This window comes from Mauremys reevesii, linkage group 3, assembly GCF_016161935.1.
Source record: "Mauremys reevesii isolate NIE-2019 linkage group 3, ASM1616193v1, whole genome shotgun sequence".
NCBI lineage: Eukaryota > Metazoa > Chordata > Testudines > Geoemydidae > Mauremys > Mauremys reevesii.
In genome coordinates, this window is record NC_052625.1 from 35,835,664 (window position 1) to 35,852,907 (window position 17,244).

The 17,244-nt window shown below is 42.4% G+C and overlaps 1 protein-coding gene across 6 annotated transcripts in view; it reads left to right on the forward strand.

Moving 5' to 3' along the window:
- The window catches only part of EML4 (EMAP like 4), a 262,705-nt gene that overhangs the window by 119,356 nt on the left and 126,105 nt on the right, over nucleotides 1–17,244 (forward strand). Inside the window, exon 1 of one of the 6 annotated variants that reach the window (XM_039529320.1) lies at nucleotides 8,091–8,106. The exons of the other annotated variants lie outside the window; for them this stretch is intronic. The gene's annotated coding sequence lies outside the window, so the exon portion shown is untranslated. Of the gene's footprint in view, nucleotides 1–8,090; nucleotides 8,107–17,244 lie in introns of those variants that run through there. 6 annotated transcript variants of the gene reach the window in all.

Below are 17,244 nucleotides of genomic sequence, written 5' to 3' on the forward strand. Positions count from 1 at the left end.
GGGCGGGGCAGCACACAAGAGTCCAGGGGCTCAGATCCTTTCTGCAGGCTGAGCACCAATAAAGTCAATACGCTAAGCCCCGGCCCTCAATCAGGGCGGGGCAGTGACCCAGCAGTCCTGAGCTCAGCTCCTCTCAGCAGGAGCTGAACCCACAGGGCCTGAACCCACAGGGCCACTTGTAAGCCCAGGCCCGCAGTCAGGGCGGGGCACCAAACACTTAGTGCTAGGTTTAGGGCTCCGGTCCTTGCCTCAGGAGCGGGGCAGTAGCACTAGTCTGAGCTCAGGTCCTTACCTTAGGAGCTGAGCAGTAATAACAAAGTCAGGAAGCCCAGGCCCTTAGTCAGGGCGGGGCAGCAACACAAGTCAGGAAGCCCAGGCCCTTAGTCAGGGCGGGGCAGCAACACAGCAGTTCTAGGCTCAGGTCCTTACAGCAGGGGCTGAGCAGCAATGATAGTTCAGGGCTCAGGTCCTTGTATCAGGAGCGGAGTAGCAATAACAGTTCAGGGCTCAGGTCCTTGCATCAGGAGCTGAGCAATAATAATAGTTCAGGGCTCAGGTCCTTGCATCAGGAGCTGAGCAATAATAATAGTCAGTAAGCCCAAGCCCAAGGTCAGGGCAGCAACCAATAGTTCAAGGAGCTCAGGTCCTCGGGCAGGAGCTGAGCAACAGCAGGTGCGTGCAGGCTTCTAGGCCTGAGCGCTGGTGTGAGGGGGGAGACTGCCACCCGTACGTGGGGTGGCAGGGGGGGACACAGGCCCACCCACTCCACTGTGTCCCAGCCCGGGGCCCTAACAGCGGCAGTCAGTCTGCTGCTGTGTCGGTGGGGTCCTGACCGAAACACACCGACATCGGCTCTTCCTCTGTCGTAGCCAGACTGGGGTCAGCTACCCCCGGGCTACTTCCCATCTCCCCCTCCATGGGTACCTGCTCATCGCTGGGCTCGGCAGCGGGGTCCCACACCATGGGCTCCTCGGCGTGCTGAGGGCTGTCTAGGTCGGGCCGCTCCTCCGGACTCGGGTCAAGGGGCCGCTCGGGCCGCTCCTCGGGTACCGGGCTCGGGGCAGGCTCAGCCAGTCCACCTCGGGGTACCTGGCTCGAGGGAGGCTCGGTCCATCTGTGTCAGGGTACCTGGCTCGGGGCAGGCTAGGTCCGGCAGGAGCCCGAGCAGGAGCGTCTGTCCTCCCCGGCCGCTGGGCTCCAACTGAGCGCTGGGGCCGGGCTTTTATACTTCCTGTCCCGCCCCTTGACTTCCGGGGGGCGGGAACAGGTGGCGGTAGCTCCGCCCACTGGGGTGGCTGTTCTGGTTCCTCTCTCTCTGGGGCCGTCGGGAGCCAGGCCGCCTCACTACAGAGTCCCTTTTGATTAGTTAAAATTCTTGGTTTATTAAATTTTAAAAAAACTAAAGAAAATCCAAACACAAGACAAGAACAACAAAAAAGCTGCTTTTTTGAGCACAAAGGACTGAGTGGGTAGAATCTAATTTTCAGCATCACTTATTTAGCCGCAAGCAGGCTTTCTCCCTCAGTCATAGAATCATAGGGTTGGAAGGAACCTGAGTAGGTTATCTAGTCCACCCCTGTTTTCAAAGCAGGACCAATCCCCAGACAGATTTTTACCCCAGTTCCTTACATGGCCCCCTCAAGGACTGAACACACAACCCTGGGTTTAGCAGGCCAAGGCTCAAACCACTGAGCTATCCCTCTCCTGGTTGATTGTACTTTATCACTCCCCCTTTTTCAGTTGTTTCAGACACATCTAGGGAAAAACACTATCCATTATTCAAATACTTAGTGTACTAGAGTTGGTGCTGTTCTGCAGAGCCTTCTCTTTCACGTCAGCCGTTTCAGGCGATACTCTTCCTTTTGTGAACAAGCAATCCCTTGAGGGATTCGGTGTATATCTCTAGGATTTTATTACCTTTTAACCTGACATACATGGCCTTTGCCTTACTTTAACTTCATATTTAAATATGGGGATGTTTCTCTTCCCCTCCCATTTCCCAGAAGAACAAATGTAATTTGAAGGAGCACCTGGAAAGAAATGAGAGAGAACTCCAAAGCAAAAAAGCAAAGCACGCACACTCTGCCTACAGTAGGAAATCCTGCTGTGTTTGACAATGGGTATAAGAGAGTTTGTCTAGGCCAGCGGTTCTCAAACTTCATTGTACCATGACCCCCTTCTGATATCAAAAATTATTACAGGACCCCAGGAGGGTCACAGGGTGGGGTGGGGGGCTAAAGCCTGAGCCTCACCACCCTGGGTGGTGATGGGGGGCAAAGCCAAAAGGCTTCAGCCCTGGGCTGCGGGGGGGCACATAACCTGAGTCCTGCCGCTGAGGGCTGAAGCCCTTGGGCATCGGCTTAAGCCCCAGGCCCCACCAAGTCTAACGTCAACCCATGCGACCTCGTTAAAATGTGGTTGTGACCCACTTTGGGGTCCCGACCCACAGTGTGAGAACCGCTGATCTAAGCTAAAAGAAAACATAGTCTGGTTTATTTTTAGAACACAATAGCTAGTGTTTTTTATCTAACTCATTCTAAAAGTCTAGTGTAATGCAGTGAAGGTAAATCTATACTTCAGCACATGCAAGCCAAGGGTTCAACTCAACCAGCTATCACCTGCTAGTCATTTTCAACATGTTTTTAAGAAACACCTTTCTCCTAATCTAGATTTACCCAAGTACAACTGCATGCACAACCGTTGTTAAAAATGGTAGTCCTACAGTGTACATAGGGTAAAGGAAGTTATAGGACAGCATGGAAAAATCCTTTTTACTGGGCACATCCTGTGACCACTTCCATCCACCTTGATACTTCAAGGGACTCTTCCTTTCCTGAAAGCTGGTGCAAATCACTGCAGCTAAAATAGTAGGATGGGAAAGGGGGAGTTCCTTTACACTATAGAGACTTCACCTATGTCGAACAAAAATTATATGTAAAGCACATGTGAATGCCATATAAATACCATATTGTTTGTTCACAGACTACATGAATATAATCCCTTTTATATGAAAGTCCTCACACACCTAATGTAATACATGAAAATATGATTAAACGTGGAAAAGACTTTTGCTAACTCTGCACAGATAATGTCATAAAAATATATAGTACATGTGTGTAACCCAATACATACACATATAACTTAGTTCATGAATCAGTATGTGATCCTTCATAATTCTTATATGCTACATGCTACTAAGGGTACATATATAAAATATTTTTGTTCTGGTCAGTAAAATATTACAGAAAGCTGCTCTTGGGTTAATTTAAACAAAATTTTCCATGAGACTTAATTCCTCCTTTGCACCAGATCTCTCCTTGGTTTAAACAGGAAAGCAATGGTCATGCTAAACGGCGCTTGACTCCATCAATACTATCCTCTAAAGCTTTCTCTATATGAGGAATTATACAAAATAAAATGAAACAAGGTTTTAGTTGCTTTTGGTGTTTTGCTATTATATTAATCAAACTTGCTTTTCAGCTATGCTAGGACTCTCAATGGTTCAGCTAACAATGGTTCAGCTGAAATAGTGGTAGCACTGGTTGGATATTTTTCTCTAAAATTTCTTGTTGTAGACACAGCCTAAATGTGGCTTAGAAGGGTAGTGTAAACTGTTTGTGCATATATAAAATTTCTTGCCTTGCAAGAAATTCTTCTGGCATCTGAGAATGAAAATGCCCTAATTCCATTGTTAGTTTAATCTCTGTTTACCTCTATTATTTGTTCTGTTTTGTAAATTTTACTTAGGTTTCATGGAAACTTTTCTGCTGGTCGGAGATTCTGCAGTTTCAATTCTTTCTAAAATTCTTCTATTTCTTCACAATCTAGGATTTCTTAGATTAAAAAATAAAAGTAGCCTTCTCCTTTCCGAAATTACCATCACAACGTAAACTCAGGGTATGGCTACACTTGCAGCTGTACAGCGCTGCCGCAGGAGCGCTCCCGCGGCAGCACTTTGAAGTGCGAGTGTGGTCGCGGCGTCAGCGCTGGGAGAGAGCTCTCCCAGCGCTGCAGGTTCTCCACCTCCCCGTGGGGATTAGCTTACAGCGCTGCGCTCCCAGCGCTGGGGCAGCGTTTACACTGGCGCTTTACAGCGCTGTAACTTGCTGCGCTCAGGGGGGTGTTTTTTCACACCCCTGAGCGAGAAAGTTGCAGCGCTGTAAAGCGCCAGTGTAGCCAAGGCCTCAGCCTTGCTGTGTATCCAGACCTACCTCACAGGATTAATTAGTTAATGTCTATGCCTTGCTCCAAATATACAGAGTGCTTTACAGTGGCAAGCAAGAATGATTATTACTGCAGAAAATCTCCTGCAGCATCAAAGGTGTGAACTGTACTTTCCACCCACACATTATTTACTTCAATGAGGTGTTAATTTGGGAGCTTCACTGCGAACATTTAAATGCTAATTTTCTTAAGCAATATCAACCTAAAAATACAAAAATTTAAGTGGAGTCAAGGCAGTTTCAAATATATTATCTCAATACCCTGCTGTCCATTTTCAGATTGTCATGAGCTTACATGTTCTGCAAAGCAGGATTTTCCTGTCTCACAGCCTAGGCTGGAAGGAGGTTTTTTTCTGCCATTTGTGTTGGAATTGTTCCTTCATATTTCCCAATCCCTTCTCTGTAATGACTGAAATGCATATTTTGCACATTACTTTTTTTTTCAATGCGGCTACAAGCCATTGTAAATATCGCCTGACAGAGTGGTTGTGTGGGAGTCACAGAGCCTACATTTTATCTTTTGAGACTAAGCAGATACTTAGCAATGTCTGCTCTAGGCTCTGTCTATGCTAAGCAAATTGTTTCTTAGATCTTTTCCATGCTAGGGAATATTTACAAAAAATTGTCACTGTTGCTGGTTCAGTTCCACCTGTGTTGGAAATGTTGAGAGCCCTAGAGTTGATAGGTCTCCTGCACTGGTGCTGAAAACACTTTTCTTTCCAACGCTGAGAGAAAAAGTTGGACCAACTTTTGTTGGTGAAAGAGAAAAGCTTATGAGCTACACCATTGGTTCCCAAACTTGGGAAGGGGAGGCTGTGAAGAAATTCCAAGGGGAGGCGAGCCTGAGAGATTTTCATAATGAAAAAAATTTATCAGTGTAAATTTTTTTATTTTTTTTTAAATTTTTTAAATTTATTTATTTAATAGACCAACGGACAATAAATTATACATATTCTGTATACATAACAGAATATACACATGTATATTCTGTATACATAATATCTATTCATAAAATTGTCCAATTACGGGCCTATATTATTTAACTACAATAAGTATTAACAATCTTCTCATTTTTGATTATGAATATAAGTAGACAAGAATAAAGGTATAACAAAGTACAATAATAATAAAAATACAACTAGAAATAAAAGTATATAACTGCAATGTTTTCAAAATTTCTTACCACGAAATGCAAATATTTTTTATTTTTTTGCCTTTCGACATGTAGGAGTGCCGTTTCGGTCGGAGGGGAGGCCGAAGAACGATGTAGAAAGCAATGGAACTTTTAAAAACTTCCTAGCTCTCTCGCGAGAATGTTCGAGACTGTTCTATCGTGGGAGTGGTTACCTCCACCACTCACCGCGCAAGACCAGCTACTTGCTGGACTGGAGGTAGGGTGTATATATAGGGCAGCACGCGTCCGTACCTAATAGTAGTAGTAAATAAGCGTTCATGATAACTCAAATTAACTTGTGTCTGTTATTATTCACGAATCAGGAAAATTATTTTTATAGATTTTTTTTAATTAGTATATTATGGCCACAATTAAGAAAAGGAAGTGCGATGAAGACTACATTTAAGTATGGTTTCACCGTCATGGAAAAAAACGCGATCGATCATCCTCGGTGCATAATATGCCACCCAGTTCTCAGCAATGATGCCTTCAGACCTAGTCATCTGGAGCGACACTTGACAAAGAAGCATAGCACTTTGAAAGACAAACCAAAAGAGTTTTTTTGCTGCTAAACTTCAAAATTTAAAATGCATGAAGCTGGACACTACTGGAACTTTTCATCAAGCGTTGGCCAAGGTGGTAGAAGCATCTTATGAACTGTCATTGCTCATCGCTAAAGCCAAGAAAGCGCACATAATAGGAGAAACTCTTGCGAAGCCTTGATTGTTGAAAGCAACTGATATTGTGCTTGATGCCGAAAGCAAGAAAAAAATATTGGAAATTTCGCTTTCTGACAATTCCGTGAAATATTGCGTTGATGATATGGTGAAAGATCTAAAATTTCAAGTTGTAGAGGCAGTGAAAGCTTCTCCTTTTTTCACAATTCAGTGCGATGATACCACTGATATAGCACATTGCTGTCAGTTGCTTGCCTACATTTGATTCATTAACAATGGAACTGTGAAAGAACAACTGCTTTTTTCGAAGGAATTGACGATCACATCAAAGGTTTCTGATGTTATGAAAATGGTTTCCAACTTTTTTGAAGAAAATGGACTTTCATGGAAAAAAATGGTTGGTGTCTGCACAGATGGTGCTCCAGCGATGCTTGGCTCTCGCTCTGGATTTGTGACATTGTTGAAAGAAAAAAATCTAGCCGTAACCATGACTTGCTGTGTCATACACTGACAAGCATTGGCTGCTAAAACCCTTCCAGATGACTTACGTGACTCATTGAATTTGGCTATCAAAGTTGTCAATTTTGTGAAGAACAGCACTTTAAATACGAGACTTTTTGCAGCTTTTTGCGCAGATTTGGGAGTGGATCACAAAATTCTTTTGTTTCACACACAGGTACGATGGCTTTCCAAAGGGAACATTCTTTCGAGAATATTTGAACTGAAAGACAAAGTAGAAATTTTCCTCAAGCAACAGAAAAAATAAGAGTTATATCATGCGTTTACAGACCAAACATTTCAACTTTAACTGGCATACCTCGTGGACATTTTTGAATCTTTGAACAATCTCAATTTGAAGCTGCAAGGAAACAACACTGCAAACATTATAGCACACCACTATGCCATCAAAGCGTTTACGGAAAAAAATCAAGCTTTGGAAACATTGAACGCAAGCTCAGACACCTAACTTTTTGTCTTTTCCAACATTTTCATCACTCGCTGAAAATGAAAGTTTCCAAGAACTTTGTAAAGAGGATGCGAAGAACAAAATTGTGTTTCATCTGGACTGCCTTGCTGACGAATTCATCCACTATTTTCCAGACAGCTTTTCTGGCAACCCCATTCATAAATTAGCACATAATCTGTTCAGTGTTGATGTCAATTCATTGCCAGAAGTATTGCAAGAACAAGCACTCAAAATGAAATACGATTCAAGTGCGAAAGATATTTTTGAAAACTTAAGCCCGGAGGAATTTTGGATAAAAATATTTCCCAATTTACCTGAAAGTTGGAGAAGAAGCGCTACATATTATTCTTCCATTTTCGTCGACGTACCTCTTTTTGAAAAAAGCATTTCAAGTTCAGTCATAATAAAAATGAAACAAAGGAATCAACTGGATGTCGAAAACGATTTGCGTTGCGCACTTTCATCTTACAAACCTAGGAATTCCCAACTCATGAAGAAAATACAGCATCATCCTTCACATTAAATTTGTTTTGTTTATGCTATTTCTTATTTTAAATTACATTTTTATTAAATTTTTGTGCCAAGAAAAACTATTTGTGCTTATTTTTAATTTTAAATAAAAAAAATTATACCAAGTTTTAATGTTTTTTTTTATTTTAAATTACGAATTAAATTTGTTAAAAGGGGGATTGGATGATAGTAAAGGAGAGGTTGGGGGCTGAGAGGTTCTAGGAAATTAAAAAGGGGGTGTGATGCTGAAAAGTATGGGAACCAATGAGCTACATGAAGCTTTTCTTCAGGTCTTGGAAATGTACACAGTGTTATCGCTAAATACAAGTTGCGATTGGAGGGTTTTTTCCCCCTGTATTGAGGTAGGTTCTCTCAGGGTATTTGGGTGACCTGTTCCATGATGCGATCATCTTCTCTGCCCTTGTTTGGTGAAGGCAGTTTGTGTTAAGGTGTGTAACCCACTCTTTCTCCTCATAGCATATTCTGTGGTATCTGAGTGCCTGGCTGTTGATAAGAGTTCTTGGTGTGTTTGAGGTGGTTACCGGATCTGTGAAGGTAAGCGTGGACATCTGTGGGTTTCTTGTATGTAGTTGTCTGTAGGATTCCATTACTGAAGGTGATTGTGGTATTCAGAAAGTTGCTGGTGGTATGGGAGTCTTCTAGAGAGAGTTTGATGGATGGGTGGTGGTTGTTGAAGTTGTGGTAGAAATCTTTGAAGGACTTGAAAGCCATCTGTCCAGAGGATGAAAATAGCATTGATGTATCCCAGGTAATCATTGGTTTTGTGGTGCATTTGTCCAGAAATTCTTCCTCAAGAAGAGGTTGCCATATGCACCACAAAGCCAAGATATATCTGAGATACATCAATGATATTCTCATCCTCTGGACAGATGACCTAACCTCTTTGACAGTTTTCCACCACAACTTCAACAAACACCACTGAACTCACTTTACAGCTATGGCTTTGAAGTGTTTTTGGTGCATCCACACAGCACAGTTCTATCAAAAATCATGCCACTGTCGGGTTGTGCTAATCTACCAGAACGACAAGTGAGACAGCCATCCATTTTTTTTTTAATGTAATGTCCCTGCAATGGATTCCCCTTGCGGTATATATCCCTCATGGTATATACCCCCCCATCTACTACAATAATTTCCTGATACTGAAAGAGTTCTTAAACCTATGTTTGGTAACAACACACTTTTGCCCCGGTCAGTTTGGATGGGGTAAATTTTTGTAAAAGGAATTGCTGAAAACCATTCTCCAGTGTAGTGAAGGCTCACCGCAACTGTTAAAATTTTGTCCTATCTGTACAGTGTTGGGATCTGCCATCAGAACTTTGTTACTTGAAATGGTGTTTAAGAACCATGTTGAAAATGATTATTTTAGAGCAGATGGAGGCTTTAATGCAGTTTTTTCTGCTTTAAGAGCTGAGAAAGAGTAGCGGCTACAAGGCTGAGTGAATTGAGGGATATAAGTAAATAGAAGGGGAGGGAGAGGACTTCCTGGAAAAGAGTGTGTGTGTTTAAAATCCTGTATATTGTATTATCAGCTCTCATGATTTTGCTACAGGTCTAACAATATTTGTCAATGGGACACAGGCTGCCCTCAACTAGATGGCCACTGTGACTCGTGGTGCCTGGGGCAGCCCTCACTGGAAATGGCAAGGTCAAGGCAGGCTGCAAAAGGGAGAGCAGATACTCTCAAGACTAGTGGATAACACTGAAGTTAAACTCCCCAACTAGTCACAAACTGTGCTTCTCATCCCCCACACTGATTGTCAAGAAGCAAAAAAGGACCCCCACAGCCCCCTTTATTGCATGCCAGTCCTCTGGCTCCCAGTCAGCACATAGGTCCAGTACAGCGAGAAGTTATTTAAAAAACTCTGCTCACATATACACAATGTTCTTCGGACTCCAAAGGGTCAGCCACATTGCCAGGTCAGTCTAGGTTTGGATCTTACCCAAAATACTACGCTGCCAGCCAGTCTTTTAGTATCTAAAACTGAAGGTTTATTATAAAGAAAAAAGAGCAAGAGAGATGGTAAATGGTAAAGCAGTCACATACATACAAACATTCAAAGTCCATAAGGTTCTTTTATTTTTATATATATGGAGATAGGTATATCTCCATCTCATAGAACTGGAAGGGACCCTGAAAGGTCATTGAGTCCAGCCCGCTGCCTTCACTAGCAGGACCAAGTACTGATTTTGCCCCAGATCCTGAAGTAGCCCTCTCAAGGATTGAACTCATGACCTTGGGTTTAGCAGGCCAATGCTCAAACCACTGTGCTATCCCTCCCCCTAGCACTATTGGTGAGTTTGCTAGCTTGAAAGTTCTTCTGGAACACACCCACAGCTTGGATGGGTCATTCAGTTCTTTGTTCAGAGCTTCAGTTTGTTCCAAAGTTCCTCCAGAGGTAAGAAGCAGGATTGAAGACAAAATGGAGAAGGTTCAGCTGCCTTTTATAGTCTTTTGCCATGTGGCTTGTCCTTTCTTTGGGCTGGTCCACACTAAGAAGCGGGGTCGAACTAGGGTACGCAAATTCAGCTACGTGAATAGCGTAGCTGAATTCGAAGTACCCTAGTTCGAACTACTCACCCGTCCAGACGCTGCGGAATTGAAGTCCGCGGCTCCAAGGTCGACTCCGCCACCGCCGTTTGCAGTGGTGGAGTACCGGAGTCGACCACGGCGCTTCCGGAGTTCGAACTATCGCGTCCAGATTAGAAGCGATAGTTCGAACTCCGAGAAGTCGAACTCACCCGTCGACCCGGCTGGTAAGTGTAGACTAGCCCTTTGTCTCAAACACAAGCCGCACAGCACATGATTTGGAAGCCTTACAGTTGTGTCCATAGGCATGCCCCTGCATGCCTTGCTGAGTCATAAGGTGTAGCCTTTGCCTTCTCTCAATGGGTCAATGTATCGCTGATGGCAGGGCCGGCTCCAACGTTTTTGCCGCCCCAAGCGGCGAAGAAAAAAAAAAAGCCGCGATCGGCAACACTTCGGCAGCAGCTCTACCGCTGCCGCTTTGTAATTCAGCGGCAATTTGGCGGCAGGTCCTTCCCTCCAAGAGGGAGAGAGGGACCTGCTGCCAAATTGCCGCCGAAGAGCCCGACGTGCCGCCTCTGTCTGGTGGCCGCCCCAAGCACCAGCTTGCTGTGCTGGTGCCTGGAGCCGGCCCTGTTGATGGTCCTTAATGGGCCATCAAGCAGGAGAGGCAGTGCTGATGCCAGACTGTCTGGGGGTGTCACCCAGAAGCATAGCACAAGTTTTTAAATAGATACATACATACATATATATCTATAATCCATAATACAGAGGTGATACAAACACATACATGAGATTATCATATCTGGCAAATTGTAACATTTTTGCAGATATCTTACATGGCATATCTGGCATAACTCATTGCAGTTTTACAATATTGGTATTCATAATATCCTAAAGTGTCTCCCAGATTCCATACAGCGTCACAGACACCATATTCCATTAACTTTTGCAGGTGAATGTGAGGCCATCCCTGGCACAAATAGCCGCTACCTTCCATTATTTCCAGTAGAGCTGTGGGTGTGAGGGGGGAGGGGAGAATATTGTGGTTCTTTTGTGCCAGACAGGAGAGTGTGGAATTAGAGATGTAAAATTTCTGGAAATTTTGAAGGCATTGGGGGAAAAAAGTGGCTTTTTACCCCCTGTTTCTTAGGAAAAAATGGAAATTTTCTGAGAAGTTGCAATATCCAAGGTAGTTAATTGTTTATCAAAAGTTAACGTCATTTACTTTTTAAAGAATTATATATGTTTTTTTATGTGCTAAATTATATATATATATATAGAATTTAGCACATAAAAAGTAGTGTTTGGTATATTTGTGAAATAATAAATATAAATTTATTTAGTTTTGATTTTAATAATAATGACAAATATATCTAGTATGAGGGATGGACATGCCTGATAAATGTCGGTGCCATTTTGCCTGTTGTCAAATGGCGGGGGTGGGAGGGAGAATATAAAATGTTGAAAATAGAAAGCATCAATATTGTAAACAAAAAAAGAAGTTTTTATCCTTTGGGCTCAGAAATTGTATGCCAATAGACCTGACCTGACATTATCATGCAGACCCAGAAGAAACTCATCACTTCAAAAAGGTTTTTTTCCTCCTGCTGATGATAGCTCATCTCAATTGATTAGACTCTTCCTGTTGGTATGCATACTTCCACCTTTTCATGTTCTCTGTATGTATAAATATCTCCTGTCTGTGTGTTCCATTCTATGCATCCGAAGAAGTGAGCTGCAGCTCACGAAAGCTCATGCTAAAATAAATTTGTTAGTCTTTAAGGTGCCACAAGTACTCCTGTTCTTTTAGCAGGACTGGAACTTTTAGATTTAATGCACAGACCTCTGTTACTTGAGCTAATGGAGTAGTAGGACATTGTCATTCTGTATCTGGACCAGTATTAGAAGGAGAAGAGACACATACTTTTCCAGAAGGTTTCATTGATATTTGCTGACAGCAGAGGGAATGGTGAGATGTGTATCTTGTTTCCATGCTAGGCTGTGAAAAGGAGTGTACTCTATTGGGCACAGACTTGTCCATCCACTCTCTTCAAGCTTAATCCTTTCAGCCCTATCCCTCCAACCTGTGTCAGTACTGTCCCTTCCCACCCATGCCCCTCGAGCTCCTCATCCCAGTCTCCTTGCCTGCCCATCCAGTCCCAGTCCCTGTCCCCTCCGTCCCCTAGCTTCTCATGCAATCTCTTTCCATGCTTCCCCCTGCCCCATAAATTGGTTTCCAGTTCTGGTCTCTCTCCTTGTCCAGTCTGTCTCCCCACTGTAACCACTCTCCATCTCCTTGTCTCCTTCTGCTCTCTCCCTGGTTCCTTGTCCCAGTCTCTTTGCTCTTTCAGCTGTTGTCTTGCCCTGACTTTCCTTCCTTAGCAGCCAACTGGCTCCCCATTTTCCTAGTCCCACCCACCCTCATAATTCTTGCCCCAACCATTCCATCATTCTTCCTGCTTCTTCTCAGTCTGACTCTTGTCTTATCTGCATTCAGATCAGATAGCTTATTCCTCCCTGCTGCTTTGGTGCCAGCAGGGAGGTCTATGAGAGCACTGGAGAAACAGGCTTCTCTTCTCAGTTCCATGCTTAGTGACGATAGGAATCTTTGGAGATTTTAACTGGCCAAAACTGAAGATGTCTCTAGTGAGCATGTTCACATTGCAATGTTTCAAAGTCTTATAATATGACCAGATTTAGGCAGATTTTCATGGAAACAGCAAAAAGCACAACTCTGACACAAATTTCAAGTTCTTGCTGCAAAGTACAGGCGTGCAAAAGCTGTTCAAAGAAAAGGTTACCTTGGGCAAATCATACTTTTTCCTTAGCCTTGTTCTCAAAAACTGCTGAACTGTTTTGGCTGGAAGTTTAAAAAAAAAAAAAGAAGAAAATTCAGCCCAAAGCGGACACCTAATATGGAAAATTTCAGCCCCAGTGTTTCAAGTCTGGCAACGTAATAAGCAACCAAAAAGAGTCTTTTAAGATTGTCTGACATTTCCCAGTATTAGGCAGTGCTACTAGCACCACCTACAATAACGTAAACATACACAAACATTATATATTTTCCACATATATATAATTTCAAATATTTTAGGTTGTCTATTATGTATAATTTTCAACTTGTAGTATAAAGTCTCATCTATTCTATTCTCCCCCACATCAAACTTTCAAATGTTTATTTGAGGGAACAGAAAATCCCATCAAAATTTGTAATGTTTCTAATTATTTTTTGCACTTGCAGAACTTAAGATACGTAATGCAAAATTGTGAAGGATGATATAAAGGGCTTGGGAATGGCTGGATGACTCCTCAGTGAGTTATGTAAGGCATCCCAAGCAAGTGTCAATAATCATACCACAGTATCATGAATTCTGTCTGGCATACAGACATGTATCTTGTCTATGTAACAGAAAAATTATTTTAGAAATGTTTTGGAGACTTTTAAGTATGTTATTGAGACTGTTTCTTTGTATTCTACTTGTGAAGTCAGTGCCATGAATCCAATTATACAGGCCTCAGAGGGAGAAGGGGATATTAAAAGTAACAAAGGTAAAACACATAAAATCTTTTTTTAAATGGCGCTTTTATGTATACAGTACTACTTAAAATCCTGTCTCAAGATACCTAGGACTACAAGCAAGTACACTGTGTGCCTTGCTGAAAAGCAGTGGATCTCCTTGTTCACACTTGTGGAAGATAAGATTGTGGATTGTCAACCTGGCATTAGTCCATTGCCCAGTTTCCATTTCAAAACAAGAGGGTTATGGGGATTTTGGGGTAAGGTGGTGAGAATTCCCCATTTGGGGAAAAGAGGAATTATTTTTAAACCACATCATTTAAAAAACAACAACAGTGACTGAAGGCAGCTACTGAGTTGTTTGGAACTTTGGGATAAACCCCAAGGAAGATAGATTCATGGGCAATATTCTAGGTGAGGTTGTAAAAGGTGCATTAAAATGCAGTGTGTATCAGCAGGATATCAACATCACATATGTGGGGTAGATGCGTATACATGTAGATATATGAATTTTTCCCAAAATTCAGTATTGGCACGAATAAAATTGACTTTGTCATATAATATGGTATCAGGCAATCAACACAGTTACTGGAATCTTTTACAAGCTGGAAACTAATACTGGCCACATTTTGTTGGCAATAAAATACAGTGTATGGTCTACTGTATGAATCATACATTGATATGTTTCTAGATTACTTATATTAAGATAATAACAGAATATTTTCAGAGGCAGATTTACCGGACTATTCTGAGAAATTTCATCTTTAGACATGGCTTCTGTAATTTGTGGTTATTACGGAAGTGGTTTTAAGGATGTTTGTGTGATCCTCTGGCTCCTTTTTTTCTGAGCCAAAGAGCCTGAAAAGCCACAAATGATTTTATAAATTTTTGAGTATAACACGAAAATGAAGATAGTTATCTGATACAAATGTTTGTTAAACTCTTTGGAGATGCAATTTAATAATAATACTCATTTTTTGGTATATCTGAATTTTTCCTTTTTAGCAGTCTCTAAGTAGATTAAGCTGATTATTTCCTGTGTAATAAGGTCTAATAAATTTTAGTATATTAAAATCAGCAAATGCCAAGAAACTGCACTTTAAACATTGAGTAAATGTGTATAGCATATCTAGTCACGATGATTGCATTTGGTTAGAAAAATAATAGTTGATGAAATATACCATTAGACTTTGTGACTACAACTTTCAAATCTAAGTTACTTGGAGTTAGGCTCTTAAATCAAGTTTTAGGCACCTAAAAAGTTTTTCCTTAATTTCAGAGTTGCTGAACAGTCACAAAACTCATTTGAAATCAGCACTTTAAAAAATAAGACCACGTTCATTTAGGTGCCTAAAAATAGATTCAGAACACTAACTTTAGTCAGACAGATTTGTATGGCCCATATGCCAATACCTAAAATCTATGTTTATGTTCTCTGGAGTGACTGTAATGTTTTATTTAACTACTGTTTACTGGTTCATAAAATTATATTTTAAAAGGTAAAAGTGTTATGAACATTTTTTTTATTTTGAACTAAGCTTATTTTTTTATAAAAGGTGCTGAGTTGAGAGCACTAGAGGTGTAATCTGTACAGAATTAATTACAGCAGCAGTGCATCCTCTCCTACCAATATATCTCAGTCTTGACCTAATGGGACCTCCTTTATGAAGGAGATAGATAATAATTCACTTTCTGTGCCAGTTCAGTTTTTATAAAGCATATATTGTGCTGGAGATAGTATAACATGCAGTATAAGGTGCTTAGACATTGACTACTTTCAAGTGGGCTATCAAACAGCTATCAGATGGTAAAGACCATTGGTTACTATTGCACTGAGTTAGGTTCATACTGATAACCTACGAGTGAAAGGCCACAAGTTGGCTAACTTGTAGTCTGTTGGCTAATACTTGACATAATACATACTTTACACTTAATGTAAAAATGTATATGAAAGTTAGTTCAGGAACAGTGAAGAGGGTTGCCAACTTTCTAATCACAAAACCGAACACCCTTGCCTCACCCCTTTCCGAGGCCCTGCCCATGCCCCGCCCCTTCTCCAAGGGCCCCCCTGCTCACTCTTCCCTCCATTGCTTGTTCTCCCCCACTCTCGCTCACTTGTTCATTTTCACTGGGCTGGGGCAGGGGGTTGGGGTGCGGGAGAGGGTGAGGGCTCTGGCTGGGTGTGCAGGCTCTGGGGTGAGGCCAGGGATGAGGGGTTCAGAGTGTGGGAGGGGGCTCCAGGCTGAGGCAGGGGCTTGGGGTGTGGGAGTAGTAGCCCAGTCAGAGCTTTTCGACTGGGCAGTTCCAGTTGAAAACCAGACGCTTGGCAACCCTAACAGTGAATAATATAGAAATGTCTTGTCTTGGACATTCCTTTTAAACTTCCAAAAGCTATTAATGAACAAAGTTCATGTCTAATTGTTAAAAAAAAAAAAACCAAACCTGAATATGACTGCACATAAAAAGTCCAAAGCTTGTAAGTTTATATTTGTTACATACTTGTATAAATTTATAACAACATAATAAAACTGGGGTGGGGAAAGAAGTGCGACCCAACTGTTCCCAGGGTCCAACAGGCGGCGAGATGCAGCCCCCGGGCTCAGGTTTGGGCTGTGGGACGTGGCCTGCCCCAGTACAGAGCTGAGCTCATCCTGGCACCGGGGCTCCAACCCTGGGGCAGCCTGCCTGAGTCCAGGGAGTGGAGCTGGCCATGCTCGGGGTGGGCAGGCACACGGCGCAGCTGGGACCCAGGACCCTTCCCCACTTACAGGCCTCGCAGGGGCTGCTCAGACTCTGTGGACACCAGGTAGCGTTATGGACACGCTAGCCCGGAAACACAACCTCCCGCCGGAAGTGACGGAGGTCAGGAAAGCATGTGCAAATGCTAGCGGGAGGGGCGGAGAAGAGCGGGCCGGGCCGGACAGGATTTTTAATGGCACGCTGCTGCCGGCCAGGGTTCGGCAGCGGGCTGAGCAGGGCCGGTGGCCAGGACCCCGGCAAGCAGCAGCGTGCTGTTAAAAATTGGCTCGCATGTCGTCTTTGGCACATGTGCCATAGGTTGCCAACCCCTGCATTAGTGTAACAAAAGTTCTGGAAGCTAATGGAAAGAGAATTAATCATAAAAAGGAATGCAGATTTAATACTTGCAACTTCAATAGTACTCAGGGATTCAAAAGAAAAATGTAAATATAGAATGTTTAACAATGCAGAGCTTCAGTACAGCCAGGTCAGTTTAGTAACACTTATCTACTATTGCAACGAATAACCACCTCTGTACACCTCAACGATTGTTTGATAAGAAAAAATAAACAAATACGCTTGTCTCTTTTACCAGCAATCCTTCATATTTTATATAAAACTAAGCAAACAGTGCATCTGTTGTTAAATGACTATTTTAAAAAGCAGGGGAAAGAGTGGCACTGGGGACAGTGCTGTAATATTTATTGTCACCATGTCCAGTTTAAATTTCCAGCAGTCAATAAGTGTTTTCCTCTAGTAGTCTATGTATGTGGTTGGGTTGTTTAACTACATGTTTGTTTTGATTTTGAATCTGAGTTCAAAGTTGTATTCCATACATGATTCATATAACTGTAAAACCTTTTTCTGTTTTCATGCATGTTAACAT